The following is an 18,612-nucleotide window of genomic DNA, read 5'->3' on the forward strand; positions in this document are numbered from 1 at the left end:
TGCTTGTCTATATTACAGTAATGTACTGTACATGTACCTGTTGAGTTGCTGAGCAGCTACCAGAACTTCCCTCTAGGTGGCGCTACTTATCAACATATCTGAAGTATTCGGCACTGTACTGTGTGACACCAGAATTTCAGCTTGTGTAATTCAGCTTTAAAACCCCAAATTCTGACTTTTGTTTTTGTTTCCTGAATACAAGTTAGCCTTCTCCATTTTAACCATTCAGGTGTGATGTTACACCCAAGCCACTATGGGCGTTCACCTTTGACCCTTTTTGACCCTTTCAACATAAATTCAACATGACTGAGCAAAGTGGTACAGCAACAAGTACACTTTTTATTGGGGTATTATTAATGTATTTCTTTGTAGTTTACATTCTTAAACTGATAATGCCATCCAATAAAAAACATACTTATTTATAGGATTTTTCTCTGAAACCACCATTGAGTGGCATCTTACCCTGTTTCCTTTTTCATTCTCTCTTTTGTGCCTCTGTTTCCTTCTCTTGCTCTTCTAATCTGTCTCCTTACCCTCTCTCTCTCTTGCACACACACATTCAGTTCATTAATCTTTTTCCTGTTTTCATTAATATACAGAGGTCCTCGTGTGAGTTTTACACAGGATTTGATAAACGGGCATGTGATGTGTTGACCTACATGAAGCGTTCCCATCAGGGACACTGTGCCACAGTTCTTGCACCGCAGGTGTGAAACTATCCATCTCCAAACAATCACTCGAGTCAAACAATACACGTTATATAACTGGCCCGATGGTAATAAGGTTCTCACAGTCAGTGGGATCATGATAACCCAGGGCAGGACGGTTTCATACAGGAGGCTCTTGATTTGACGTAGTGGATATGAATGTGTATTAGATTATCTTGGAGACCATGTTGACTAATGACATTAGTCAAAGGTTCTTGCTTCTGAAATTTAGCTTTACATGGTCATTTTATGCCCACCCTTTTTCTTTTTTGAGTCATCTATCCTTTTAAGGCTGCATTAATGCTGTGTTTTATTTACAGAGAAGCAAAGCAGTATCAAAACTGCTCCTTATGATTTGACACTTGGTATGTTTTAGTTCTGCTTTCAGAATTATGTTTATCACACTTAATTTGGAATCGACACAGAGCAGCCTTAACTCGGCTTGAATGCTTTAATAAAAAAAAAAAAGCATCCTATTTTCCATGATTTGTCTATTTACTTGTTATTCTTTAATGCAGTATGCTGGCGAATTTAAGATTGTTCTCATCACATAATCAGTCCTGTCAACAAGGCAGCAACAAAACAGATCACTGCTATCAGATTTTGCCCTTATTTTCCTGGTCAACCTCATTGTTTTGTTGCTGTTTTGGTTCTCACATTATGAAAAGATGGGTCAGGAGAGCAGTGTTTAATTCCCATGATTATCTCTATTATAATCCTGTTATTCCATGTCAAAACAACCTGACATTATTTACTGCTCAACAGTTTGGAATTTTTTTTAAAATGGTTGGAAAGAAGTCTTACCAACACTTCCATCTTTTTGATCAAAATACAGTAAAAATTATATTATTACAATTTAAACCAGCTGTTCTATCTTTCAGTATATTTTAAAATGAAATGTATTCCTCTGATGCAAAGCTGAATTTTCAGCATCATTCCTCCAGTCTTCAGTGTCACATGATCCTTCAGAAATCATTCTGATATGCTGATTTGCTGCTTAAGAAACCTTTATCATTATTATTCATGTTGAAAACATTTGTGCTGCTTCATATTTTGGTGGAAATCATGAAACATCCTTTTTTTAGGATTCTTTGATGAATAGAAATTTCAAAGAACTGCATTTATTTGAAATAGAAATCTTTTGTAACATTAAAAATGTCTTTGTCACTTTTATAGATTTAATGCATACAAAAAAAAAAAAAAATTAATTAATGAAGACTTTTTTTTGTATGTATAGTTTGTTTTAGTGGTACTCTGCTCGATGTGGAAAGCTTCACTAATAAGAGAACAACATGATTTCTGCATGTCACATTCAACCCCTGTATGACTCTGGATTTTGTAATAATTTAGTTTCCTTTGTTCAACGCAGCTAAACCTGACATTCATAGTTTGCAGTAAGGAGGCTCATGGCGCTAGCGTGCAAATGGTTATGCAATGTTTGCAAATTGGTTTGCAAATGATTTTCCAAAGTATTTTATCTCAGAGGTTTATATCCTGGGAACTATTCAATGGTAATTTGTGGTGGTGTTGTAGTTGAAAGCCAGCTGAAAGTTTGGACAAACCTTCCTGTTCTTTATTAGTACTGTATTCAATCCATCTTATATTTTATCCACTGGACATTCTTGAAAAACTTTGTGAGCTGCATCCCGTGAAGCTTTTAAACAGTATTGAAGTATTGTGCATACAGTGCTGCACATTTATAGACTGCTTTTTTCAGTATCAAGCCTAAAGTTTGTTTTACATTTATGCATTTATATCCAATAGAAGAACAGAAAAAAAAGAAATGCACATGTGCATACAATTTATATTTGTCTACAAAACTACATTCAAACAAGGCTTTAGATTATTTAAGATCATGAGAAACCGATTATGTCCAAACATTCAACAGGTAAATATCAACCCAACTGTCGTGAATTAAGGAGAATAAGTGGAAATAATGAGTGTCCGCTGGCTACTTTGTTTTGACAGAGTTTCTGATCAGACCCATCATGTTTCACCGCATCATGGGGGGGTATGTTTCATTTTTACAGAAAATGAGCACTAATATGGACACATGCTTAAACAAACACCTGTGTCTTCTGTTCGATAGTGAGAATTCTGCCCCTGTGGTTTCAGTTTTGCTATTACAAAGAAAAACCTTCAAGAGGTTTCGTGGTTTCACACATTAGCTGTTTGATTGGCTGAAACAAGTTGAATCCACCAATCTACAATGTTCAACAACTGTTGTAATATCCCACTTTAGTGTGGTTTTATACAGCCACGGCCTAATTTAAAAAAAAGTTTTGTTGTGAATCACCACATCCTGGTGAAAACTTTGCAGGTATTCTGTGCTGCAGTAATTGTTGTTCAGGGTTTCGTGTTGGGAATGCACTTCTCCTTTATGATACGTGGGAAACGGTGTCATGTGTTAGATCCCTGCCCTAGCTCCCAGCATTCGCTCTCCTTTCCAGTGCTGCTCTGCTGGTTATCCAGAGCACCACCCCTCTTTCCAGAGCTCGACCTGGTCTTTAGTGAACGGGGAAGCAGTTGACACCATTACCAACACACACACTGGCTGTTTACTCTCAGGAGTGGGGTGACCTGACCCAGCCAGCTAAACAAACACTAATTAGGCTCTTCAAAACAGTTTAACCAATGTAGTTTCCAAACTTTGGCCGTCAATAGCTCAGCTCCGCAGGTCAGTGGGTTAAAAGGTGCAGATTCTTGTACTGTAACGAGAGCTCGTTTAAATGCTTTATTTTTCCAGTCGTCCATTGAAGATTATGGTTACAGGGTGGATCGTAATCCTACACTGAAGGAAGTTGAATGTTTGTTCGAGAAACAGTGCATTTGTTTGTTTTTGCCTTGGATTTGCACATTTCTTCTGAAGTGCAACAGTGTCGACTGTGCATTTTATCAAAGACTCCCTCTTTCCAAGCAAATTTCGATATAGTGGGATAAAAGCGCCCAAGTATGTGGGTGGACCTCTGACCCTGTTCTATAACAGTCTGCCTGTGATGTGAAGTTTGCTAGAGGTTTTTGTATTTGAATAAATATTCAAAAAGCATAGTTATGGCTCTTAAATCTGATTGGATGTGCCATGTTCAAAGTCGTTGTAAAATAGCTGATATGGGTGCACTTTTAACATCATTTGAATTTCGTACTAATATGGTCTTATCTACAGTTATGCTAATCAGCTTGATTACTTTACAGAATAATTGTCTATACTGGAGAAAATCATTTGCAAATGTTGTCTTTACGATGCTTGATGGTTATAGGATGTTGTTATTGTTAACTAAAACTATTAAAAATAGTTTTTGGCAAATGAACTGAAGCGGAAATTAAATATAAATATTAGATGAAAAATTAAAAAACTTAGTTATTTCAGTTCATATTTTTAAGTTAACTAAAATTAATAAAACTACCTACTGCTAACTTTTGCAATAAAAATACATTTAATAGAAATATAAATAAAAAAACAGAACCTAGTGAAAATGACACAACCACATAACAAAAATACTCAAATTTAAATGAAAACTAATAATATATAAAATAAAAGCATATTTAAAATATGAATAAATACTATATCAACAGTATAGAAATGCTAAAATAGCATTGTTGGAGGTGGTTGGTGATCTCTAGATAGGGTTCAGGTGCTCAGTCAGTTTGTTTATTTTTTCAAATCGCTAATCATAAATATCTGCAATAGTAAAAGCGATGTTTGCCTTTGCAAACACTGCTAATAAATGCAATTGTTGATTGAACATTGGTGTAATTTATTATGTAGTGGTGTTTGGTAAAAATTAAGCTGTAATGCAAAGTCCGCAGTTGCTTCTTGCTTTGTTTTAATCCTCTCCAAGAACTTTTGTATAGGATATTGCAACAAAACCCTTTTTATTCGTCATCTAGGCTTTTTTTGTCCACTCTGTTTCCCCAGAATTAAGTTTAAATATGTGTACTTCCTTTTGTCAAGTCAGTTGTTTTTTTCACTTTCCCTTTAAGTAAAGTTCTATTTCAGGAACAAGTGTTATTATTCTCTGATCTATCTGAGGCTCCCTGGCAGACGCAGGGCTAAGAACAGCCTCACCTGAAGCAACAATAACCTCTACCTCACATGTCTGAATCTGTATATAAAAATCCCCGTCATATGCAAAGCACATTTCAATGTAAGCCCTGTTTATTTTCCCCTGCACGCACAGCAGGATCTCTTCCAGATACCTGCTTCTGTAGTAAACAAAGCTGTCTGTGCCCTGCCATGAACCTCTGACAGACAGCTCGGCTGCATTCCTCTCATTTTGCAGTTCGTCATCTTGTTGTGATTGTAGAGCAGATGCCACAAATGCCATAACATGATTTGATGTAGTGGGAAATGAAAAGGTGTGGCTGAAATTCCTTTCTCCCAGATTCATCGGTGGCGTCCACCCACCTTACCCTTGGGTAAAGGATCGTTCACCCCAAAATGACTTTCATTGTATGCATAGGAAACACACATAAGTGGTGTCCCAAATAACATACTGTGCACTTATGTGATGCATTGTGTACCCAACCATCTAGTTTATGAATTTCATAAGGGTGGTATGTCCTCCCTCCAGCGTCAGAGTCTGATAGTCTTTCCTCTTTGTTATGTCAGGAAAACTTCTACAGTTGAGTTCATGAAATGTCAAAAATTCCACACTGTTCATTTTTTGGTTAATTTAGCACATCATCTGGATATTTGAAATGCACTTTTAATCTGACCATACTATTTATACTACAAAAAGGCAAAGAATAATGCCTAAGTATGTGATTTGGTACACGCCTGTAGTCATGTAGGCTTGAAACGATGTTAATGGTGATAGAATTTTCATTTATAGGTGAATTATAACCTTAAACTCCACTATTGAATGTACATGATATGGACATTTTCTTATAAAATCTTCAAATCAGTCACAACAAGGTCAACGCACTGGATATTTGTGAACATGAAATGTGAAAAGCATAGGTCAGCTTTCAACTATCTGGTCCAGCATAGTATTCGACTCCTGGACATCATTTACTGCCTTTGTGGCAAACATGGAGCAAAGTTTTGAAGCCATGCTGGAATCAAGGGTTGCTAGTAGATTCCTTGTCATAACATTGATCGACCCCTTCTAGGACAGGAAAGTACAAGTTTCAACATAAGCACCGCTCACGTAACATCTTTTTATAGTGCTTGGTTTCTATGAGACGGGAAATGGTGTAGAATTTGAGAATGTTGACTAGTTTGATCCAGCGTAAGCCAGCAAGTCTGATAATGAGCTGTAGAGCAAAAGTCAAGGAGCGTATTTCGATTGATCTATCGCAAATGTTGTTTATAATGTGCGTTTAACCGAAAACCGTTTTGAAACTCGGTTGTAAAATGGTTTCAATCACTTGACTTGCAGACGGTGGTTGTGATAAGACCGTCTGCACCCTTTAACTTAGTTTTCTCGTGAACTTTTACACATCTGGAAGACAGATGCTCAGCAAGTCTCTCCAACTTTCGCCTAGACACCACCAAGAGCTGCATCTTCTCTTGCCAATGTACAGAAAACATTGTCATCACCATCTCTTGGCATCATTTCTTACAAAACCAAGCTGCTGATGAAATCGTATAGACACATAATTCAAGTCTGGAGTTTACGCTGGATTTTCAGTGGTCCTCTATGACCTGCACGGAGTGTGCCAGTAGACAGCATGCCTGGTTGCAATACAGTCTCGTGAGCATGAATGAGTGTATTTGACCATCAGGGTGTTTCTGGAGCAATAGTAAGCTCTGTGTTACTCAATACCCTCATGATCACCGGCTGACATTTCTGGCTCTAATGTAACTCAGTTCAGTCCGTACATAAGCCATTATTCGATATCTAACTGTACTTCCTTAGCTATGGAAAGCACAAGGTGTACTTTAAAAATACGTTTGTGATCTGATCCCCCAATGCGCTTGGCAATCAATATGCATTGATCTATACGATCATAATCTCAAATTCATAGCGTATTGAGGCTCATGATAAGTGAACAGAACACACGGTAGTCAATAAGGCTGTTGAGTGGAGTTACCTTTGGGCCTGCTGTAACTGGTGCCTGTTTTTAGAGTACTGCATCGATTCATTTGTTTGAAGAGCATGTTTACTGATCGGCTGTCAAGGTGGACGTGGCCTGTCAGATGAGTCAAGGAGCATACAAGAGTGCAGGTCAGAGCGGTGACCTCAGCTCTTTCTGGATGAACTCTGCAACTTATGTTCCACACAGTCATATTTGGACACAGGGCATCAAGGTTTAACCTTTTAATCCCAGTTTTTTCCCAGACATGGAAAATATCCAAATGATGTGTCATTAGTAACCCTTTGAAATAATCAATAATTATTTTTTGACATTTTTTTGGAAAAGAGTGTGAAAAATTGTGTTTTATGGTCGGTCACAATAGTGACCGGTGGGATAATGTGTGTACTAAATTAACATATTTCTGCAGTCATATAAATTGTTATATATCTCAGCCCAGCTATTTTAAACTGTTTGATCACATTCGAGCATTAATATTATGCATAAAAAACCTTATACAACTCTGAGAGGAATACTGAGATAAAAGACAAATAAATACAACCATCAACGTTTTTTATTTTTATTTTATTAAAATGTTGTATGAAATATATCATCAAATTTTTATATTAGCGCTACTGGTATTACAACATCAATATTGTAAATTTGTTGTAACATTTGAACTTCTAATTTAGTGCAATATTTTGTCATTGCAACATTTTAGTGTAATTTTCACTGCTAACTGCAATTGGATTTATATTGTATACCTAAGTTCACTGTTATCCCACTGGTCACTATTGTGACCATCAACATGTTTACTCATTCTATGACCACACTCATCAAAACTGAATATATGTGTATTTATATATTAATACTAGACACCTTAAAGATAATGTGTACAAAAAAATCTTTAGTTTTAACATATTTTACTAGCCTTTCATTTTGGATCTTTGATGCAGCCATCATCTTCTCAAGGTACAAACAGGAAATAAACTGCTCTGGTCGTGACAATTTGCACTAATCACGTGAAACTGCACATATTATATTGAGACCCTTTATTTTCTCCATATTTGCAGGAAGTGCACTAAAATATCAGTAAGGATTTTTAAGCTTAATAAATGAAAACCTTTTTTACGGTCACTATTATGACCAGTGGGATTAGATGGGTTAATGAAGTAGCTATGGTAAAAATATCTGTTAAGTCATGTTTGCGTCATGAAGCAATTGTGAAATAGGTACAGGAATAGTTCACCCAAAAAATCTACAATTCTGTCATATTTACTTGAGTTCATGTTAAATCTGTGAGACTTCTGTAACATATAAGGTGTACAATATATTCTTTCATGACAGCAGCACTTGAGGTGACATGAACAAAACCTGATAATCATGTTCTCCAGCATGATTGGGATTTGCTTACATTTAGCCATAGAAATGCAGAAGTTCATAATCTTGAGAATTTTCTTTCATTTTTCAGAATCCTTAAACATTATGCCAGATTTTCAATGTGGTCTTATATTTTTAACCCAAGCAGTTTGGTATACAGTCATGGCCAAAAGTTTTGGCAGTGACATAAATTTTGTGTTTGGCAAAGTTTGCTGCTTAAGCTGGTGTGGTGTTCATTCACATTGTTTCTAGATTATATTGTGTAGAGTGATCAGATGCGTTTTAAATAATTGCTAAAAGCTTCATTTGGCAAAAAAAATGAACTTTTCACAAAAAAATAAAAATAAAATAAAAAATTCACAGTTTTTTTGATCCTGACACAAAATGACCAGCAGGAAATGTGAAAGTGTGAATGAGTATTAGTCAGGTGAAATCACTATCATTATTAATTAAATTGTAAGAGCAGACTGGTTGCTATAAAAGGAGGGAAGAAGAGCTTCCAATCATTGTGTTCTTGTTAGCAATGGTCACCTCAAAAGAAACACGTGCAACCATTATCGTTTTGCATCAAAATGGCCTCACATGCAAGGGAATTGCTACAAAGAATATTGCATCTGAAAGAACCATTTACCGGATCATCAAGAAGTTCAAGGAGAGAGGTTTGACTGCAGTGACGAAGTCTTCAGGACGTCCCAGAGAGTCCAGCAAGCGCCAGGACCGTCTCCTCCTGAGGAGTCAGCTACAGAATCGTGTCACCGGCAGTGCAGAGCTTGCTCAGGAATGGCAGCAGGTTGGTGTGAGAGCATCTGCACACACAGTGAGGCCAAGACTTCTCGACAACGGCCTGGTGTCAAGAAGGGCTCCAAAAAAAGCCACTTCTCTCTAAGAAAAAGGTGAAGACTGAAATTCTGCAGGAAGTACAAGGAATGGAGTCCTACCATGAGTCCTCTGTCGTGCCAACAGTGAAGCATCCTGAGACCATCTATGTGTGGGGTTGCTTTTCAACCAAGGGAGTGGGCTCTCTCATAATTCTGCCCAAAAACACTGCCTTGAATAAAGAATGGAATCAAAAAGTCCTGCAAGAGTGACTTCTTCCAACGATCCATGAGCAATTTGGTGATGATCCGTGCATTTTCCAGCATGGTGGAGCACCATGTCACAAAGCAAGAGTGATAAAGAAGTGGCTCGAAGATCGTTACATCAAAATTTTGGATCCGTAGCCAGGCAACTCCCCAGATTGCAATCCCATAGAGAACCTTGAGTCAGTCCTCAAAAGGCGAGTGGACAAGCAGAAGCACACAAATTGTGATCAACTCCGAGAACTAATAAGATAGGAATGGATCGCCATCAGTCAGGATTTGGCCCGGAAGCTAATATCCAGCACGCCAGAGCAAATTGCAGAGGTTATGAAGAACAAGTGTCAACACTGTAAATATTGACTATTTTTCTTTGCCAATAAAATCCTTTAAAACTTATGATATGCTTATCATTGTTTTTCAGTATACCATAGAAACATGGAAAAATAATCTACAAATACTGAAGCAGCAAACTTTGCAAAACTCAAAATTGATGTGACTGCCAAAACTTTTGGCCATGACTGAAGGTTGTTGGTGTTGTTGTTTATACTGAGCTGTCTTTTCATTTTGGCAGTTTGCGTTTCTCTTCATTGCATCCATACTGTTTACATATGACACATTTCCTGCTGCTGAAATATGTGAATGAAGCTCACGTAGGATGTGTAAAGTTCCTGGGAATCTTCTAATTTGATTCTTCTAATTCAGCTCATTGTGATGTCACAGCAGCCCTGCATTTTGAGGATAAACCTTATCGATGACCACCAGACCTCAAGGGCAGGTCTAAGCTCTCTCTTTTGTAAGCTGGGCCTGCCTCTTTCTTAGAATCGAGACACTATCTGTGGCCTACATCAGTGGAAGTGAGCTTGTGGTTTTGCTCTTGCTTGGTGGACCTCTGTTCTTCTCTTTTCTCATGAATTCTATCAGCGGCATTGCTCTTTCGCGGTAGACCTACCCAGCAAATTTCTCTATTCCGCTTTTTTTATTCACTGCCGATCTTTTCTCATCACTGGCTGCGGAGAGGTCAACCACTCGCTTTTAGTGTTGGGAAACGACCTATTGCTGAGTGATCATTGCGGTGGGCTAGTCATGTTTTCACTGCTGTTGAGACACAGTTATGTGAATGTAAACAGCAAAGTTTGTCTGTGTTCTGTTTGTTTGCATGACCATCAGAATAAAAGATATTGTATCCTTATTTCAGAGATCATTAAAATTAATATGTGCCGCATTACTTTATTTTGTCTGTTAGAAAGACTATTAACACAATTAAAAAAAGTTAATCTAGGTTCCAATGATAAATGCACATAATGAATTATAAATGATACATTATAAAGGTTGCAGCTTGCATAAAATAGGTGTAGATTTATAACGTATCTTGGGATAAGAATATCGCATAGGCTAAATTTACACAAGAAAGTAATACTTTTATTCAGCCATGATGCATTAAATGGATTAAAAGTGACAGTCAAGACATATGTGATATTAAAAAATATTTCTGTTTCAGATGTTTGCTGTTCTTTTGAACTTTAGTGTATCGTAGTTTTTACATAAAAGTATTAAGCACACAACCATTTCAAACATTGATAATAATAAGAAATGCACCAGATTAGCATCAGTAATTACATGTTAATATATATTAAAATAGAGCAATTATTTTAATATTTCACAATGTCAGCGCCAATAGCCTCATGGGCATCGACATAGTGTCATTGCATGACGGGCGTCCCGAGTTCGAATCCCAACTCAAGGACCTTGCCCAATCCTGCCCCCCTCTCTCTCCCACTTCGCTTTGTCATCTCTAAACTGTCCTGTCATAATTAAGGCAAAAAACGCTAAAAATAATTCTTTAAAAAAAATATTTCACAATATTTATTAATTGTACTTTGTTTTGTACTAATCAAATAAATACAGTCTTTGTCAAAATAATTTGTGGCCTAATAGTTGGACTTGTAACCCGAAGGTTGCAGGTTCGAGGTCCGGCAGGAATTGTCGGAGGGGGGAGTGAATAACCAGGTGAGACCCTTGAGCAAGGCACCGAACCCCCAACTGTTACCCGTGCGCTGCAGCAATATGGCTGCCCACTGCTCCGGGTGTGTGTCCACGGTGTGTGTGTGTGTTCACTGCTGTGTGTGTGCACTTGGATGGATTAAATGCAGAGCACAGATTCCGAGTATGGGTCACCATAGTTGGCCACACATGACTTTCGCTTTTCACTTTCAAAATAAGAAACTTCTTTCAAAACGTTTTAAAAACCTCACCAATCGTAATCTTTTAAAAAATAGATTTTTTTGACTGGTCATTAGGCAAAAACGAATGGCATAAACTGCCACTCTGAACAACCCTGGAAACACCCGAGAATACACTCAGAACACCTTAGTAAATTCTTGGAAGTGGAAAACCTTTTATATTGTCTGAATAAGTATTTATTCAGATGTGCAAAACCCACCGCCAGTTATGCTTGGGTGTTCTGAGTTGTCTCTAAGGCATTGCTATGTGGTTATTAGGGTGTACTAGGTGGTTAATTATTGGCCCAGATCAAAAGAGCCTTAGAAATGTAAGTTTGGTCACCTGTTAAAGTAATAACAAACCTCTCAATGTGCCATGTGACTTTTACTCATGTCCAAAGCGTGGTTCAGGATTAAAAATTGGCATCATTTGCTCAACCTCATGTCAGTCCAAACCTGTAGAAGATATCTTGAAAAGTGTTTTTGTCAAAAAAAAAAAAAAAAACAAGTCAGCATGATCCAAATGTGTTTGGACCCCAACATTCTTCAAGATTTATTTTGTGTTTCACAGAAGAAAGACAGTCATACAGGTTTGGAGCAACATGAGGGTGAGCAAGTGAGGACGAACATTTTGGGTGGACTACCCCTTTGAAGTTAGCAGTTTTGAAAAACCATTACCCCAAAATATAAATGTTGAAGATGCAATTTAGGTCAATATATACTTAAGGAAATATTTTTCCTTAGTTCTCCTTACTGTTTGTACATGCAAAAGTTCCAGCTGAGTGCATGGCCCCACGTGGCAGCACCACTATAGTAAAGCTGTTTGTTATTCAAATTTGGGGTGAAATCAGGAAAAAAAGAAGGCAGGTGTTTACGGCAGGTGTTTATCATCACACATGAGTCAGAAAAAATGCAAAGGAGCAAAGGGAAATCCCTGACTCTCCCCCGCGGCACCCACTGACAACGGGTCTGATTATCCACTGCACCATGCTGTAATGAATGGAAAGGGTAAGACAGATGGAAATACCATCATCAGGCCAAATGGGGAACCAAAAGCAGACCGAATCTCCAGCTGCTGTTCTCCTCCTATGTTTGAGCTCAGATCTTCCTACAGTTTCAAATGTCAAGGTCCTGATTTTAACAAATGAACCTGTGTCTAACAAGCCCACTGAACCTGTTTAGAAAATTAAAAACAAAGGTTTTATTGTCCTAACTGCTAAATGCATTTTTACCTGACAAAAAGAATAGAAGTGGCTTCTGATCCAAAGCGTAGTGTTGTGCCAACAGCATTTACCTTCAAATGAAAAGCTCTAAGCATTCATAAATGGGCAAACATAGGGAGTGACATCTATAGCTAGCTTATGAAAACAACATGGACCTGCCAAAAAATGCCAACTATTGTTCATGTTGGGAACAGTACGACAGGTTCTTTCAGATCAAATTAATATCCTAAGAAGTACAGAGTGTTCAGTCAGTGCCAATTGCTGAGCATAATAGCAGTAATGAAAAAGTTTTTGCTGTAGGATATTCGACTAGACATTGAACTAAACCAAAGTTTCTCCACCAACAACATCCTCTTTCTCACACCCTACACTATTGTATCAGATAACATATAGACAGGTTAACAGGGCCTCTTCGGGGGAACTAAAAACTCCAAGTGTCTTTAAATAAAGCACCTGTATTGGTGCGTTTGTTTGAACTTTCATTTAAAGCTTGTTTTTTTTTTTTTTGAGGCAAGTGCAGCTTCCTTCGTCTGATCAGAAGTGTCACAACAGAAGTGGGCCGATACTGCGAAAGAGGAAATTGACTAAGAGATTCTCAGAATCTTTGCGGATAGTGGTCATGTGACTAGCCGGAATGAGCTTTGAGGCTAAGGCTCATTTGCATATCACCATCGCTACTTTTAAAAGGAAAAAGGTGTTGGCCTCTGAGCGGAGCTCGTATGCCCATTTGTTTACATTTGCACCGTATTTGGGTCCCTTGTCTTGCTTTGAGTCACTCGCACATAAATGATTATGATAAAGCCCGCCAAAAGTGGCGCTTGCGGAACGAAACATGTTGCCTTGCACGCATGCATGCATTACAGAATTTGCCTGTCAAACCCCTCAAGATCACTCAGTGGTTACTTGCACACTTTTATTTCATAAGGTGTTAAAAGCTAACTTCATGCAGCTATAAACTAACATGAACAATATTGTTTTTAAGTTTTGTTTTTGTTGTTTTTTTTGTTCTAAAAGTGAAGACAAAAATTATAAAAATAAATACAGTTCACTGAAAACTGTGTGGCATGAAATAAATGCAAAAATGACATTGTGTACATTGTTACATAACTAAATAACTTTTTATTTTGCAGAGACACTACAAGAAATTGAAGAAATTGCAATAAAATGTTATTAACTTGTAAAATGAATGCATGTAAAGATCATGTTGTGTTTATTATTTGCAAATAAACCTTGTATCATCGTCTTTCTACAGCTGATCAGGTTTATGGAGACCAAGATATGCACGAAGTCGTCCGCCAAACATTGCATGGATTACTTGGTATGTGATGTTCTTTGGGATTCTCAGAGTGTACAAAACCTGTTCGTGTTTTAATTAAATTCATGCTTTCTGTATGATTTTACTTGCAGATGAAAAATGCAGATTAGTTCTCAAACTATGTAACCGTGGACTTCACTACATACATCAACAGAAAGAGGAAGAACAACTGTCGTGGAAACCATATTGAGATGCAGGCTATGGCAGAGATGTACAATCGGCCAGTGGAAGTTTATCAGTATGGCACAGGTGAGTCGAATTTGCATCAAGTGTCAATAAAACTGAATTACGTACATTTCACAATACACCACCATGCAAGTACCTGAGTAAATAACGATGACCGATTTGAAAATTGTTTCATTGATTTATTGGTATTGCAAGGAATTGTTTTTAGTTTTTAGTTTTGTCATTTAGCAGACGCTTTTATCCAAAGCGACTTACAAATGAGGACAATGGAAGCAATCAAAATCAACAAAAGAGCAGTGATATTTAAGTGCTATAACAAGTCTCAGTTAGCTTAATGCAGTACACATAGCAAGGTTTTTTAAATCATATAATAAATAAAAAGAAAATGAGAAAAAAATAGACAGAATAGGAAAAGAATAGAGCAATCTAGTGTTAGAGGCATTTAACAACATAGTGTTAATTGTATAATAAATAAAAACAGAAGATAGAATACAAAAAGACTAGAGAAGCTTTTGTTAGTGTCTTTTTTAAGAAAACAAGCTGTTAGTAAATAAATAGAGTGCGAGTGTAAAGGGGCATTTTTTTTTTTAAGAATATAATTAGAATAGAGAGTGCTAGAGTTAGAGGGTCAAATAAAGATAGAAGAGATGTGTGTTAGCAGATTTTTGGAGATGTCTAAGGACTCAGCTGCTCGGATTGAGTTGGGCAGGTCATTCCACCAGGAGGGAACATTTTAATTTAAAAGTCATTGAAAGTGATTTTGTGCCTCTTTGGGATGGAACAATAAAGTGACGTTCACTTGCAGAATGCAGGCTTCCAGAGGGCACACAAGTCTGAAGTAATGAATTTGCCTAACTGGTTGGTGAAATTGTGATGAAACGATGGGTCTTGGCAAGGTTGAGTTTGAAGGTGATGTTCCGTCATCCAGCAAGAAATATCTGTTAGACAAGCTGAGAGGCGAGCAGCTATCGTCGGATCTTTAGGATGGAATGATGAGAGGTAGAGTTGAGTGTCATCAGCATAGCAGTGATATGAAAAGCCATGTTTCTGAATGACAGAACCTAGTGATGCCATGTAGACAGCGAAAAGAAGTGGTCCAAGAACAGAGCCCTGAGGCACCCCAGTAGTTAGATGCTGCGACTTGGACACCTCACCTCTCCAAGATACCTTGAAGGACCTATCTGAGAAATAAGACTCAAACCACTGGAGTGCGGTTCCTGAGATGCCCTTTGCCAATTGACAGGAGGATTTGGTGGTTAACCGTGTCAAAAGCAGCGGACAGATCCAGCAAAATAAGTATTGAAGATTTGGAATCCGCTCTTGCCAGTCACAGTTTCAGTTGAATGTCCACTTCTGAAACCAGACTGGTTGCTGTCGAGGAGGTTGTTCTGTGTGAGAAAGGCAGAGACTTGGTTGAACACAGCTCGTTCAAGTGTTTTTGCAATGAAATGGAAGAAGGGAAACCGCTCTGTAGTTCTCTAAAATAGATGGGTTGAGGGTAGGTTTCTTAAGTAGTGGAGTTATACAAGACTGTCTAAATGCTGAAGGAAAAACACCTGTATGAAGGGATGTGTTAATGATGTGAGTGAGTGCAGGTACAACTGCAGGAGAAATGGCTTGAAGGAGATAGGATGGAATAGGATCAAGCGGACAAGTAGTAGGTTAATTAGAAAGGATGAGTTTGGAGACTTCTGTCTCAGAGAGTGAAGAGAAGGATGTGAATGAGTGTATCTTTGCTGGTAAGATGTGTTTGACAGATTGTGGTGTGGAAAATTGTGCACTGATGGTTTTAATTTTATTAATGAAGAACGTGGCAAAGTCGTCAGCTGTTAGAGTTGATGAAGGAGGGGGAGGACAAAAGATGGAGGAAAATGTTTTAAAGAGCATGCGAGAGTTAGACGAATTGTTAATTTTGTTATGGTAGTATGTCCTTTTAACAGTGGAGAGTGGAGTCATTAGCAGAGAAGGAAGAGAGGAGTGACACATTAAGGTCAGTAGTATTTTTTTATTTGCACCACACCCTTTTAGCAGCCCTGAGCTTAGAACGATGCTCGCGGAGAACATCAGAAAGCCAAGGGGCAGAAGGGGTGGTATTGGATGGATTGTAGCGGAGAACATCAGACAGCCAAGGGGCGGTGTGGGTTTTGAGGAGTGGGTTTAAGTAGAAATGTTGGTTTCAAGAGATGATAACTGTTTAGGGGGAGGAAACGAAGATGAAACCATATCAGATAGCCGAGAGGGTGAGAGAGTGAGTGTAGGTTATGTCGAAAGATGACATGTGGAGGGGTATGTGTTGTGTCAGGAACCATGTTGAGGTTAAAAGTGAAGAAGAAGTGAACCGAGGTGTGCAGTGGAGTAACCAGTACATGATCAGTTGAGCAGTGTTGTGTGTAAATAAGGTCCAGATGTTTGCCTGATTTGTGAGTAGCAGTAGTTGACACTCGGTTGAGATCAAAAGAGGCAAGCAGAGTGTGGAAGTCTGCAGCCTGAGGTTTATGTAGGTGGATGTTGAAGTCTCCAGGCATAACTAGGGGAGTACCATCCTCAGGAAAGTTTGAGAGCAGCACTTCTGATTCATCCAAGAAGTTACCTTGTGGTCCTGGGGGTCGATAAACAACTACAAAATGGATTTTAGAAGTGTGGGTAATAGTGAGTGAATGTGATTTAAAGGAGCTGTTAATACCTAGAGAAGGTAAAGGAATACATTTCCAATCATTAGAGATGACCAGTACCTCCACCTCATCCAATCAGACGGGGAGTGTGGGAAAATGAGAAATTATTGGATAGGGCTGCTGGTGTAGCAGTGTCCTCTGGTTTGATCCACGTCTCTTGTCAGGGCCATGAGGTTTAGTCTTGAATGACTAGTAAAAGATGTAATGAAATCTGCTTTGTTTACTGCAAACATGACAATTCCAGAGACAATAGAAAAAAAAGTAGTGTATTAGCAGACATAGGCAAAGTGTGCAGGTTGTTAGGATTGTGCTGCCTATAGTGTGTGATGTGTGGTTTGTGAGTGGGAGTATTAGTAGGGATATGGAAACACATAGTAAGAGTTGGTCATAAGAACTGAAACAGAAGTGAAGCAAGGTGTAGAAAAGAGGATGAGTCAAATGCGATCCCTTGCCAGTGTCCCTGCACGGTAGACTCAGTGGTCTTTACACTCTTCAGTCTTCACACGAGGGCTGCGGCTAATACTAACCTTTTTTTATATCCATTTGACAAAACGAAAATTTAATTCAGCTGAACACGCTTTACGGTTTAACACAACAAAGGGCTAAGCAAGCGCACGACTCTGACAATGTACGCGATGCAGCACGAAACCAAATGCAACTTCAGCACTTCACAACAACAGTAAACAAAAACTAGCGTTTCCTAGCAGCGACAACAATATTTACATGCAATATGTTTAACAGCCTTTGTGGTGATGCATGTTGCTTTTATATTGATGCATAAGTAAATCTTGTTCCTTGTTCTGTGTGTTTCTAAATTATTATTTTGATGGCTTCTTTTAGAACCAATCAACACGTTCCATGGCATCCACCAAAATAATGACGAGCCAATCAGAGTTAGTTACCATCGGAACATTCACTACAACTCTGTAGTGAATCCCAACAAAGCCACAATTGGAGTTGGGCTCGGACTTCCTGCCTTCAAACCAGGGGTGGGTATCTGCAATATATATACATTTTCTTCTAAAATGAGCATTTTTATCAGACTCCTATGTGTAGGTTCAGTTATTTCACTTTAATGGCAACGAATAGGGATCTTTTCATTGCCACTGAAGTGAATTTACTGAACCTACACGTAGGAGCATAATAAAAATGCTCATTTTAGAAGAAGAAAAATTTCAGACACCACTTAGAGGCTTTTGCATCTGAACTCATATATAAGTGAAGCATTTTTACTAACTACTTTATTGGGACCACATTACATTGCTTTTAAAAAGTGTACAACTCACTGTATTAAAAAAAGAAGTAACAGATTCATTCTTTTTGTAAAAAATGTATAAAAACATGGACGTGGTGTCCGTGACGTCACCCGTAGACTCCTGAAGAGCATTTTTGAAGCTCAAAGTGTGCAGAGCGGGCCATCGCCATCTTGGCAGCGATTAACCACGAGACTCTCCCGGATAATCGAAAATGGGCAAAAAGGCAGGAGCTAGTTGCTGAAGCCATGCCCACCTAGCGCGACGGCATTTTCAGCAGCGGCAATCCACCTGTCACTCAAGTGGCCACGCCCTTAATTATGCAGAACTTTAAGGCTTAATATAATTTAAACGGATGAGTTTATAAAAATATTCACCCCCTCACAATTGTCATGAAGGGCAAAATTAGCAATATAGACCAAAATCATTTTTTGAACCAGGCTGTAAACATGTTTTTTTCTGCTGTAAAGTTGTGCATTTTAACATGGGGAGTCTATGGGACTGACTCCCTTTTGTAGCCAGCCTCAAGCGGCCAGTCGATGAATTACAGTTTTTAGTCA

General features: G+C 38.3%; 1 pseudogene; it reads left to right on the top strand.

Moving 5' to 3' along the window:
- The window catches only part of LOC109095353, a 30,032-nt pseudogene that overhangs the window by 5,770 nt on the left and 5,650 nt on the right, over positions 1 to 18,612 (top strand).

Source organism: Cyprinus carpio, chromosome A19 (genome assembly GCF_018340385.1).
Source record: "Cyprinus carpio isolate SPL01 chromosome A19, ASM1834038v1, whole genome shotgun sequence".
Lineage (NCBI taxonomy): Eukaryota > Metazoa > Chordata > Actinopteri > Cypriniformes > Cyprinidae > Cyprinus > Cyprinus carpio.